The following is a 12,121-nucleotide window of genomic DNA, read 5'->3' as shown; positions in this document are numbered from 1 at the left end:
AGGGGTGGGAAACAGCCCTCTAGCTAGGGAGTGATCAGGGGCAGTCTGGCTGTGAACCTGTCCCTTTCCAAAGTGATCTGGGGCCTCAGCTCTGAGAAGTGACCATGGACAGAGACAGGTCTGAAGAAACCTTGCAGTGCTCCATAGGACAGGGGCAGGCAAAGGGTTGAAGGAGGGTTCTGGGCTCCACTACCTGCGGGCACTAGGAGGAGACGGGTGCATCCTGCATGAAGTAGAGGAATGATCAACAGAGAAGGTATCTCTGGAGGAGGCGCAGTGTGGCTGGGGAGGAGAGGAGGGCCCGGGGCAGGTGGGGCTGGGCAGGCAGGCAGGCAGAGGAGCGGAGACAGTCGCAGAGCGTCCAGGCCGCTGTAACAAAACCCTGCAAGCTGGACAGCTAACAGTGCCGGAAACTTCCTGCTCACAGGCCTGGCGGCTGGGAGGTACCTGAGGAAGCTGCGCGCAGAAGGCTGAGCAAGCTCTCCAGGCCGGTGGCACTCGGGATGGGATGGCTCCACCCCCACGGCCTGCGGCCACCTTGCCGAGACCCCACCTCCTCAGAGCATCACCTGGGGGCATTTTCAGACCACAGCAGACTCAAAAGGATGGGAAGGTAGAAAATGGAGTTGATGAGGTTTTCAATATGATGTTTTATTCTAAAACTAGTCTTCAAGCAGTTCTATGGACTTTTTGGTAATAACTGTAAATATGTCATTTTTATGATAACAAATATTTTAAGCTATACAGAAAAGAAATATGGACCTACTGTTTTTAGAAAAAAATTCAAGTGTATATAGCAGATATTACAAGAGTCCCTCTGTAACATCTTTGATCTTCAACCTGCCTTCTGCAAAGCTCACCAAGGCAGGGCCGTGAGCACCGCCACCTCCCGTAGGTCGACCATCGCAGCGGGTTGGCTAGGTCAACGCTGGGGAGTGCGGCAGGGCCAGTCACGTGCTCCGCCTGTGCTCTGTGCACCCCTGCAAGAGAGGTGCTTTTACTGGCATTTTTCAGGTCAGGAGCCAGGTTGGGGAGTTGCGCTACTCACCCCAGGTCACACAGCTCCGCCCGCAGCCACATTCAGACCCAGGCAGCTTCCCCTCAGAGGCCTGGGCCTCCCCGCCCACCAGCCCATCCATCCTCCAGCGAGGCAGGAGAGGAAGCCAGCCGCGTGTCAGGCCCATTTCTCGAGCACAGTAGGCTAACGATAGAATGATCACTAGAGTAACAGCTGGGAAAGATCATCAGGTTGGCTTAGGGTAGTACTGCGCTGACTGATCATGAGATGGGCTGAGTGTGCAAAGAAAAACGCAAGAGCGGGTAAGGGAGGGCATGCCACATCAGGTGGGAGAGCCAAGGCTCCAGCCAGGCTGCCCTGGGGCTCCTGGGGTGAGCACAGGAGGGGCTTCCACAGCACACGGGCCAGGGGCGGTGGGCCCCTTTGCTCTCCCACACTGCAAAGTGGCTCTGTTTCGATGGGAATGAAAACTCATTAGCTTCACTGGCACTTTCTAGTACACAAACGTGACTGTGGTTCGTCAAACTGGGAGGTGAGTGTGGAGGCTGCTCTCGGGCACACCAGCGCTGTGGAAGACGTGAGGGGCACTCCAGAGAGCCCGCGGTTCTCCGCAGCGGCAGACAAGCCTGTCTGTGAAAGGATTTCACCTGGTCTCAGAGCCCTGCTCTACTCTAAGACACATACTTTTGGTTTTGTTTTTGTTTGTTTTTCTTCTAAGAGAAAGTCTTACTCTGAGGAGGAGATGGTAACGAGTGCTTCATATTATGAGAGATGGTGGGAATGTTCTGGAAAGCCGCTGTTGGGAGAGACTGTTGAGCCAGGCACTGGCCACCACACCTGGAGGCAAAGCCCTCACTGCACGGAGTGTGAAACACTATCTGGCGGATCCGCAGAAGGAAGGAGGCGACTGCCAGCCCAGCTTCGAGGTGAGCTTCCCGGGGCTCTAGGAGGCCACTTCCCCTCTCTAGGCGCAGCCCCCACACAGGGCTCCGGCATCTGCTACAGTGCCAAGCCTGGGCCTTCCCACCTTGTGATGTGGGCACCCCTTAGGATTTTTCTCAGCATAACCTCAGAAAGCGGAGATGTGGGGAGGAGGGAGTCGGAGGGAAGGGAAGCAAGAGAGGGGAGGTGTGGGGAGCAGGAAGGTCCTGGAGGGAGGAGACCAGGGGAGGGGGTGAAGAAGAGGGAGGTGTGGGGAGCAGGAAGGTCCTGCAGGGGGCAGACCTGGGGAGGGGGGTGAAGAGAAGGGAAATGTGGGGAGCAGGAAGGTCCTGGAGGGAGGAGAAGTGATGGGGGACTCGGCAGAAGGGTGTCTGGCTGCCCCAATTCCTGCATCACTCTCTCTGTGCTCCTTTCTAGTTTCCTTGTCATAGAGTCATGAGGATGACTGGGAAGGTGGAATGACTATCAGGAAAGCAGGAGAGGCCTGAGTGGGGGACCCAAAGGCTCTGGGAGTCCTCCACCTCCACACCTGGAGTCCCAACTCCCGCAAGCCACGCTGGTGGCCCTGGTCTGTAAAGAGGGGTGCTAGGGCTGTGGGTCAGGAGCCTTCGCTCTAAGCATCTGCACCATGACTGAGCAGTATGGCTTAGCAGAGGCCCGGAGGCCTGGCTGGCACCCTGCAAGGGCTGCTGTTATGGTGGCTTCTCATGGTAGGGAGATGACTCCCCAAGAACAGGGCCTTGGGCCTGTGCGCTTGGGCCTTCAAGGCGTGCAGGGCACGAGCTGGACAAGTGGGGATTCCTGAGGACTCCAGCCCAGCAGAGCACTGACTTGGAAAGGGCTGTGGGGCAAGGCATGGACTGTGCACCCCGGAACTACTCCAGAGAGATGGGGCGACAGGGAGTCAGCAGCAGCCAGCAGGGAACAGCGCTGTCAGCTTGCTCTCTTCCAAGCAGTAAGTGCTCCAGCCTTGGAGTGGCTGGGAGGATACAACATGGTGCTCTGAGGAAGTCAGGTTGGCTTCCACGAAAAGCGTCTGGTCTGAAAATCACACAGCGACCAAGTTGTTCCAACCATGCCTCTTGCCAAGGGAGTGCTCTAGAGGTGGTCTCTGTGTCCAACTCCACGCTCTGTGCGTGCTACACGTGCACACACCTGTGCGCCCAGCTGCCCGGAAGTTGTTCGGCTCCTATGGCTCACCTGGGGGTGGCTCTGTGAGGAGCCGGGGCCGGGGAGGCACAGGGCCCCCTGCAACAGGAGTCGGGGCTGGGTCAGAGCTCGGTGTCATAAAGGCTGCCTTCGCTGGAGAAGCCTTTGGGAGACCCTTCTTCCCTCTTCTGGAAGCATGGTGGAGCCTGAGCACGTACATTTGTCTTTTACAAAAAGGAGTACATACCTATGGTGAAAAGGGCATACAAGGAAAAGTCTGCGCTCCACGTCTGTCTCAGGTCACTGAACTGAGGTGTCTTCCCGGCTCACGGGCGCACGTGAGGCCCACCTTGTTCTTTCTCACGTTCTCACTGCACCTCGAATCTGAGGAGCATCCCTAGCCGTGTGCAAGGGCCCACGAGTTCCTCAGGAACCACAGCACTTGCATGCTTGTTTAGCAGTACTGGGGGTTAACCTGGGCAGTGCTGAGCTACACCCCAGTCCTTCTAAGTTATTGTATTTTGCCCATGCTGGGCTTCAAGTTGTAATCCTCCCACCTCAGCTCCCAGAGTAGCTGGAATTACAGATGCGCATCACTGTGTGATGTGACCGTGCCGAACCAAACCAGCTCCTCCTGGACAGTGCACTGCAGACGACTCCCCATGCGTGCTGACGCCTCAGAGGGTCCCCTCCTCAGCCCCTGCTCCTACAGGAGGGTGAGCTCTGGGCGAGCGAGGAGCACAGCGATGGTCAGCGCGGGCGGCCTGCTGCTCACACCTCTGCATCTGTGTCTCATTGTGCTTGAGCAGCCGTTTTTTTGTTGTAGGTGAGATCAAGCGTCTTCCCACATTTAACCTGCTGCCCTTCTTTTTTTCTTTTTCCTGAGAAGCACCTGCTTTTCCCCTTTACCAGGCCTGGGACTTGGAGGCCAATTCGGAGATGCTCTAGAATTCTGCCTGCTCTTTGTGACCAAAGGTCTAGTGCTGTGGATTCTGTGAACATCACTGAGCCCAAGGATGGGGACCCATCCAGATGCCAGGGCCAAACCCTCACGTCCACTGGGTTGGCCGGGTTCCCACAGATGCCCTGCCTCGGTGGGGCCTACACACAGAAATGGTCCGCACTGGCCCCGGCCCAGCCTCGAGTGCTGGGGCTCTAAGCCAGCGTTTCAAGCATGCCAGGCAAGGGCTTCACCTCCGAACTACTCTCCACTTCCATTTGTCTTCAACACTGGCGCCTTCTCAGAGGCATTTTAGAGCATGATACAACAGGAAACGATGGAGACACTTGGTATTTCTCCCACTGAAAGCCTCTTCTCTTTCCTTTTTGGGGTGTGTGGGTGCTGGGAATCAAACTCAGGACTTCACACTTGCCAGGCAGGTGCTATGCCGCTGAGCTAAATCCCCGGCCCCACTGAGCGCCTCTTGGGCAATCAAGGAATGGGAACCTGCATCGTCCTCTAGCACCTGTCTACCTTCTCTTGCAGGCCTGCCATCCTTTCCTCTGTCCTCATTCTGCATCCGGGGCCCACTGTCCTACGGTGACAGGGTGAGAACCCCGCAGGGACTGTGAAATTTGCAGGGGAACTCAGGTCTCCCAATCATCCAAGCTGTTCATGGCAACATTCCATGTGATTTACCTGAATGATTCGTGACTTGGCCTGAGAGACCAGATTTGTGGCTAACACGCCACCCTTCCCACAGAGCTTCTGTGTGGTTGGGTACTCAGTGGCCATGGAAGGAAGAGGCACCAACTCCTATCTAAGGGCCCCTCTCTTAACCAAAGGTAGTGACCCAGGTGCACATTGACTCAGTGTCACCAAGCCTACTTCCTGTGGGATCCTCCAGCTTTCTTGCAAATTTCAAAAGCCGCTTTCTTTGGCCCCAGGAACTAGGTTTGCCAAATAGGACACAGGCAGCTCGATTATATCTGAATTTCAGATAAACAAGTTCTTGGGTGCCCACACAGTGCTTGGGGTGCACTTACTGTATTCCCTTCCTGTGGCGACTGTAACAAATGAACAGAAGCACAATGTCTACGGGTTCTGGAGGCCAAATGCCTGAGGTCAGTGCCGCAACTGGAATCAAGGAGCCCTGTCCCACAGGTGCTCCTTGCCTCTTTCAGCCTCTGGTGTCCCTGCCACTGGGCCGCACAGCCCAGCTCTGCCTCCCTCACCACCCTTCTTCTCCCCCGTGGCTTTACTTTCCCTCAGCTCTGCTCTTGTGATCACCGCCTCGCTCGGGGGAGGACCACCAGGATGCCACAGGAAAGAAGGGCTGGGCAGGTAGCTCAGTGCACACAGCCGGCCAAGCACACCCGAGTCCCTGGGTTCACATCCCCAGCGGAGAGGGGGACAGACAGACACCGGGGAAGGAAGGGGGCGAAAGCAAGCCGGCCTCAGGTCCTAGCCCATGTCCCTGTGCTCCTCATTTGCGCTCCATCACTACAGTTGCATTCAGCGTGTCTGCTACACCAGGCTAAGGTACAAAGACTAAGAGGCCATTCACCAGCACAGCGAGTCGGGAAGCTCAAAACAGCAGGAGCAGGCAGCGCTGTGGAGAACAGACACAAATAATGCGGAAGCAGAACTTTCCAATTGCATTTTAAACTAGAGAGAACCTTGATTAATTTTCCAATTATCTTTAAATTCTAGACGCTGTTTTTTAGCCTTTAGTTCTAGAAAAAATAACCTGCCTTAGTAGATGTGTTGCCTAACCACATCTGCTTACCGTGCTCCTGGTTTTCCCTTTTTCCAAACCTTCTGGACCCCTGGAAGTTTGGGGTGCTCCAGGCTCGTCCACTGCCACCTCCTACTGCTCCCAGCTCCAGCGGGCACATGTGAGAGTGCCCACCCTGAGTCTTGCGGGGCCTACAGCTCCCTCACCCCGTTCAGCCCATAGTGGGGGTGCCTGATTTCTCCCCCATCTGGCCCCCAATACTACAGTGTAGGGAGCACTTGTTGGCATGAGTTATGTCCCTCCAACATATTACACTAAATAGGTTTTTTTAAAAAGGAAAACAATAAAAATTGATTTATTTATTATACGATAGCAGTTCTCAAGCTGGTATTTCAGCTCTACCCTATCAAACCATCCGCCCGCCCACCTCCCCCTCTGTCTTGGGGAGGGTAATGACACCTCTCCCTACTCCCCGCACAGGCACTGGCAGCTGAAGAATGGCAGGACTCACTCGGGTGAAAACAGCAGACGCAGGAGCCAGGGTGAGGCTGAGCCCTGCGTTCAGAGTCCCTGCCAGCCCCACCTGGCCGGGCGATGCAGGTGTCATTTAACTCTCCCAGTCACTGCTGAGCCGCCTCCGTCCCGACGTGCTAACGTATAAACGAAAGTAACTTTTGGCCAGGCTAGAACATAAGGCCTTACAATGCTAGGCAAGTATTCCATCAGCAAGTCATACTGCAGCCCTAGGGACAGAGAATCCTTAACTTACAGGCTTACGTCAAGAATTAAATGACACCATGTAAAGTACCATCGAATTGCTAGTAATTTGGGGGTGGGGGTCACAACACGCTGAAATTATGTACAGTAGGCAACCCAAATACAAGGGCATCTCTGTACCGTTTAAGGTGTCCTGGCCTTCCCCTACACACCTAGAGATTAACATCCAAGTAAGAGTATTAAGATGACTCAGATTCCTGCAGTGAGACTGACCTTATTTTAAGTAATGGTTCAAAGGAGATAGATCACTTTTAGTCTATCCAGAGAGCCAGATCGTCCCAAGTGTTCTTGGCAAGTCCGGTGTTCCCTGGGGAACAGGGTTTATCCCACTAGACGGGGCCAGTCCCAGGCAATCCCGCTGTACCGGGGTTCAGAAGGTCCAGAGGTCTGCTATGACGATGGTCCCTGCCCCAGGGGCACAGATGGGACCAGTGTGCCCCGGATTCCCAGTAGGTGGCTGGCAGAGATGCCTCCTGCCCAGCCCTGAACACATGCTGCCGGAAACGTGCCCACACGGTAGCTCCTGCGGAACACACAGGTCGCAGCAGGCCTGCGCTTGGGGCCAGGCTGGCTGCGCTCCAGCTGTGGACTCTGGCTTCTCTTTTCAGTGCCGTTGAGGACTTTCTTGTAAAACTGCTCACTACTTACTTTGTGAACTGAATGATCGTTTACTGCCCCAGCCCACAGATATACATACGTATGTACGTACATACATACAAACAAACGTACACACAAAACAGCACAAGCCAGAAACTGGATAGGATCTCACGTGTGGGTGGTAGCTTTGCTTTACAGCTGGTGGACTCTAAGATGCTGGAGAGAAGGTGGAAAGTAAGAAGGGAACAGAAGCGCCAGCTGCCTTGGCGGAGGAAGCGAGCTGGGGGGAGCATGTGTCAGCACCATGCAGGGTCTCGGGGGGGGGGGACGTGGGCTCCAGCACTGTGGCACGGAACCCCAGCCCCGGGGGGGGGGGGCTCCCTCTTCCCCATCTCGGGGCGAAGCACTTTGGTTTAGATGCAGGGAAGACAGCGTGGCGCTGAGGAGGAGGCTTGGGCAGTGCAGCCCAGGACGCTGCACAATGCAGGCTCCGTGACCTCGTCACCCAGCCTGCTGTCTCTTCCGGCCCACTGCTAGCTGAATCTCTCCCTGCAGACACTGTCCAAGAGCCGAGTGCCGCCTTCACTGGCCCGCCTTGCCAGCATCTTCCAGCATGTGGCCGTGGACCTCTGTGGCAGTGTGGCAGGCATGTCATCATTTCTCAAGCTTCCTGTGAGCTGAAGCAAAGGGAGCTAGCTGCCCTATTTGGTAAGCGGGACCTGCCCAGGACACTAAATTTGGTTCTGCCGTCATTGGCACCATGAAGCAGCAGCCTAGTTTAGCGGCTCACTTTCAGTTTAAAATAATTTCTGCAGGTTCATGTTACATATGACCCATCTGCTGAGGCTGGCCGCCTGTTGCCCTGGTCCTCAGTGGGAAAGACCTGCCTGTGGCCTCTGCACGGCGGGCAGAGCATGAAGCCAAGGTGGGAGGCCCCAGCGCCGGCGGCACAGCAGGCTGGAGCTTGTGCCTCACTGGCCTCACCTGATGCCCTCTCCAGCCAGGAAAGCTGTGTCCCTCGGTTCGGGCCTCTGCACAACGGGGCAGTCGTTTATGCCCCACCCGGGAGTGAGGATTGAAGGAGGTGATGGCATGGGTAAAATAAATGCAACGGCTGTTCCCAGTAGCCCTGTGCAGCCAGACTAATTTAGACTCGGGGACAGTGCTAGGCTGGCCTGAATTTCAGTAAGGCAAAGTTAGGCTATTTCAAAGGAAATATGATTTTTATTATCTTCAGGGGTGCAGAATAATGGAACTCTGCTGTAGGTGGCGGATTTGCTTTATTTAACAAGTGAAGGCTGGGGAGATAGCTCGGCAGTCTAAGCGCCTGCCTGGCCAGCACAAGGACCTGAGTCTGATCCCCACCACCACATGCCATGCTGGCCCTGGAACTGTGGCCACAGCGTGCTGGCCCTGACACTGGGCGTGGTGGTGCACTCCTGTAATGCCAGTGCTGAGGAGGCTGAGGCAGGAGGATTGCTATGAGTCCAAAGTGGGTAGCGAGACCTGTATCAACAAATAAATAAAAATAAAAAACAGGTGACAGCACAGCTGACACCAGCCTGCTGACTGCATCCAACAAAGCGGCTGGATCTCGGGTGCTGTGCGAGCCGCATCTGTGACTGGGCACACGGCCAGAGCAGCGAGACAGCCGCCCTGACCTGGTCACTGCCCTCGGAGGACGCAGACACAGCTGGCAGGTTTTCAGGGAAGATACCACCCGGAAGTCTAAGTGGGAGGAGGGAGGGAGGGAAGGACCCCGTCAGCCTGCTGGTGGCAGGCAGGTGAGCGAGGGCAGACAAGGCAGGAAGCCCATGAAGGAGTGAAGGCGAGGAGGCCAGAGCGAGCAGCGGGCCTGGACAGGGAGACTGACGGGGGCCTGGGCCCAGGGACGGCAGTGCAAGGTCGGGGTCGGCTCAGCAGCTCGTGCCAGTTGGAAGGGCCCGATTGACAGCTGTGCTCCGGGAAGAATTTCAGTACAGCGTTACGCAGAATGGACTGGATCCGAACTCTGCAAGTGAAACTGGAAACAACTCAGTATTATTTCCATAATGACCCCAGGGTGAGGTGATAGGGCTTACATCCCTTCTGGCGCTAGTGAGGAGGGTGGAAAGAGGGCTGAATCGAGGCAATGTCCGAGCAAACTGACAGATCTACTCCAGGATGTGCAGGGAGGAGGATGGCCACAGGGCCTGGAGGATGCCACGGGACAGTGGCCCGAGTGTGTGGGTGTGGACCGTAAGGAAGACAGCGTGGGGCTCCTGAAGGGCAGTGGTGCGGGGCCTCGAGACAGCCAGGGCTGGTACTCAAGTTCAGCCGAGAGGCCACACTGCAGGGCTGAGTCCACACATGCCGAGACCCTAAGAAACCTCGGCTGTCAGAGTGAAGCCCAGAACACATAAGCAGCTTTAGTCAAAGCCGTTCAGTGAACGAGTCCCCAGAGTATATACAACCAAAGTCAAGGCCCATCTCTAGTCGCCCTCACCTCAACCGGTTACTGTCACAAGCTGAGGCTGGGTGATGGGAAGGGAAGGCCTCTGGGCACAGTTAGAATACGAGGTTGTGTACCAAGTCTTGACCTGCTTAGAAAGAAAGCAAAAACCCAGAGAAGGTAGAAAGGAAGGACTCCAGGAAATCCTACACAAAGGTCATGACGTGAGCCACAAGTGAAGTCGCAGCCCCTTTCTGGAGAGGTCAGCACTTGCAGGGGAAGTCACGTGGTCACGCCAAGGACCCCGGCCCGCTATCCTGTCCGTGGCTGTGGCTGTCCTCTCCACAGGCAACAGCAGCCAGTTCCAGGAGGGTGCCGCTGCCTGCTCACACACTGCACCAACCCTGCGACCCTGTGCTCACCCTGGGGACTGGCTGGCCCGTCCGGCGGGACAGCCACATCGCTTCAGGCATCAGGCTCCTCTCAGCCGCAGAGGACTTCACATGACTTCTGCCCACGGCTCCTGGAGGGCCCCCTTCCCTGCATGCCATGTTCTGAGAATTCATAGGTTCTTTTCATCCCAGTTCTCTGATGAGGGACCAACCAGTTATCTGTTCTGAGGAAGAAGTATACAACCCCCCTTTGCAGAGGAAGTATGGAGGTCCAGGAGTTCTCCATCTTTGTCCGAAGTCTTAGCTGGAGAGGGGAAGTTGGCAGTTAATTTCGGGGCATGGTAAGTCCACGTAGCTGGTGAGTGGCTAATTGGCTTCTGTAATTCAGTCTTTTTTTTTTTTTTAAACGCAACATACAAACTTTATTTAACAAAAACAGGTAACATCAAACAGGCACTTTTATTACAAGAAAAACTATCTAGAAGAAATGTCTTAAACACCTTACAATAACCTACTTGTACTTGCATTTAACTGAGCACTGTTGCTGTGAAGAATACAGCTCATGCAGAGGTATGGAAGAATGATTTGTACATTTTTCAAGTACTCACTGAATACTACCTTATATACACATATACATTAAATTTGAAAAAGATTTAACTGTTGATCCAAGATACATTTCATTTTTGTTGTTCTTTTGGAAGAGGTCATCTGAACAGAATATGCGGTTCTGGCTCGTGAATCATGTAATGAACCCAGCCTAGACTCTGCTGGACACCGAGTCTTCTCCATTCCTCTTCAGACATCAGATAAGTTTTGGGTACTTGTTTGGACAGTTCTCTGGGCAACAGGACATGCCGATACACGCACGCAGTGTCCCTAGAAATACTTGTCCGAGTAGTAAATCTGCTTATGGGCCATTCTACGGCGCGCAGCGGTGCAGAGAACAAAGCGAATGCAAAATCGACTGTAGCTCAGTCAGACATGCGTCCCCTCCAGACCAAGGCAACGACCACACTCATAATTCAATCTTGCAAACAATAAACCACAAACTCTTTTTAATCATTATAAAAGAAGGAGGAGAAGTAGGAGAAGGAGAAGGGGGAAAAAAAAGAAACAACTTGATTCAGGCTGTTGACTTTTTTTTTTTTTTTTTTTTTGTGGTGATACGGTCTCCCTGTGCAGCTCATGCTGGCCTCAACCTTGTGGTGATCCTCCTGCCTCAGCCTCCTGAATGCTGGGATTACAGGCTTGCGTCACCATGCCCAGCTCAGACGGAATTTATAACATGAATCCTGCTGATTAAAACAACATTTTCCCATCAGCCATCAAATACTGGTTTGCAATTCTTTGTAGCACATTGGTGACAGTGACAAGATGCATTTCAGTGTAGTCATTCTTTACTAACAACCCACAGGGAGGAGTGTGGCCGCCAAGGGCCTTTGCTCAGGCACAGCTGGAGAGTGCTGAGGGAGGGACTTCAGGACTGCGGAAGGAAGAACTGAACCCGGGGGAGATCCCTGGGAGGCTCCCGGTTATCCCCAGCGGCTTGGCTTGGCCAGAAACATTACAGGTGCAAGGAAGGCTCGCAGATTGCGGTATGCTTTGCAAAATCCATCTTCATGTTTCTAAGCTGGCTTCACGAGGGGGGCCTCAGAGGAGGGAAGGTGCATGGCTTCGTGGGATAGTGCATAACTGGAGCTCTTAGAGAAACATATGGCAGAAACCCAGAGGCCCAACAGCTGCGACTCCTCCAGGCTACTCCTGGTGATCTTGGATAGGGCAGCTTGGAAAGGTGTGGCTGAAAGGAGCCTTCCTGACAACTGTGTCCAGCCCAGCAACAGATACAGACTGCTTGATCTGCATATCCAATCTTTGTTTGGCTTATTAACAGAAATTTAAATGCTAATTTACTACCAATCCCTAAGTTGAAAGCTGTTCAGTTTTTCAGCAAAAAAGTAAAAAAATACAAAAGTGACTTACTGATTATTCACATTAAGTGCGGATGTGCGTAGCCAAATGACTCCCACCTGTATCTGTGTAACCAAAGAGAGGTTTAAGTTCAAACCTTCGCTGGCACCTATGCACTGGCTCCAGAGTACTAACTGACCAGACCCTCTCCCCTCTCCCCTCTCCCCTC

General features: G+C 54.2%; 1 protein-coding gene and 1 pseudogene across 19 annotated transcripts in view; both read right to left on the bottom strand.

The window, feature by feature from the left end:
- Positions 1-12,121, bottom strand: part of Mapt (microtubule associated protein tau) — a 97,694-nt gene that overhangs the window by 77,134 nt on the left and 8,439 nt on the right. The gene's annotated exons all lie outside the window — the stretch shown is intronic.
- On the bottom strand, positions 10,662-10,902 carry LOC111816480 (annotated as a pseudogene).

This window comes from Octodon degus, unplaced genomic scaffold (assembly GCF_000260255.1).
Source record: "Octodon degus isolate 3935 unplaced genomic scaffold, OctDeg1.0 scaffold00033, whole genome shotgun sequence".
Lineage (NCBI taxonomy): Eukaryota > Metazoa > Chordata > Mammalia > Rodentia > Octodontidae > Octodon > Octodon degus.
The sequence above is the reverse complement of the archived record's forward strand: the minus strand, read 5'-3'. Positions and strand labels throughout refer to the sequence as shown.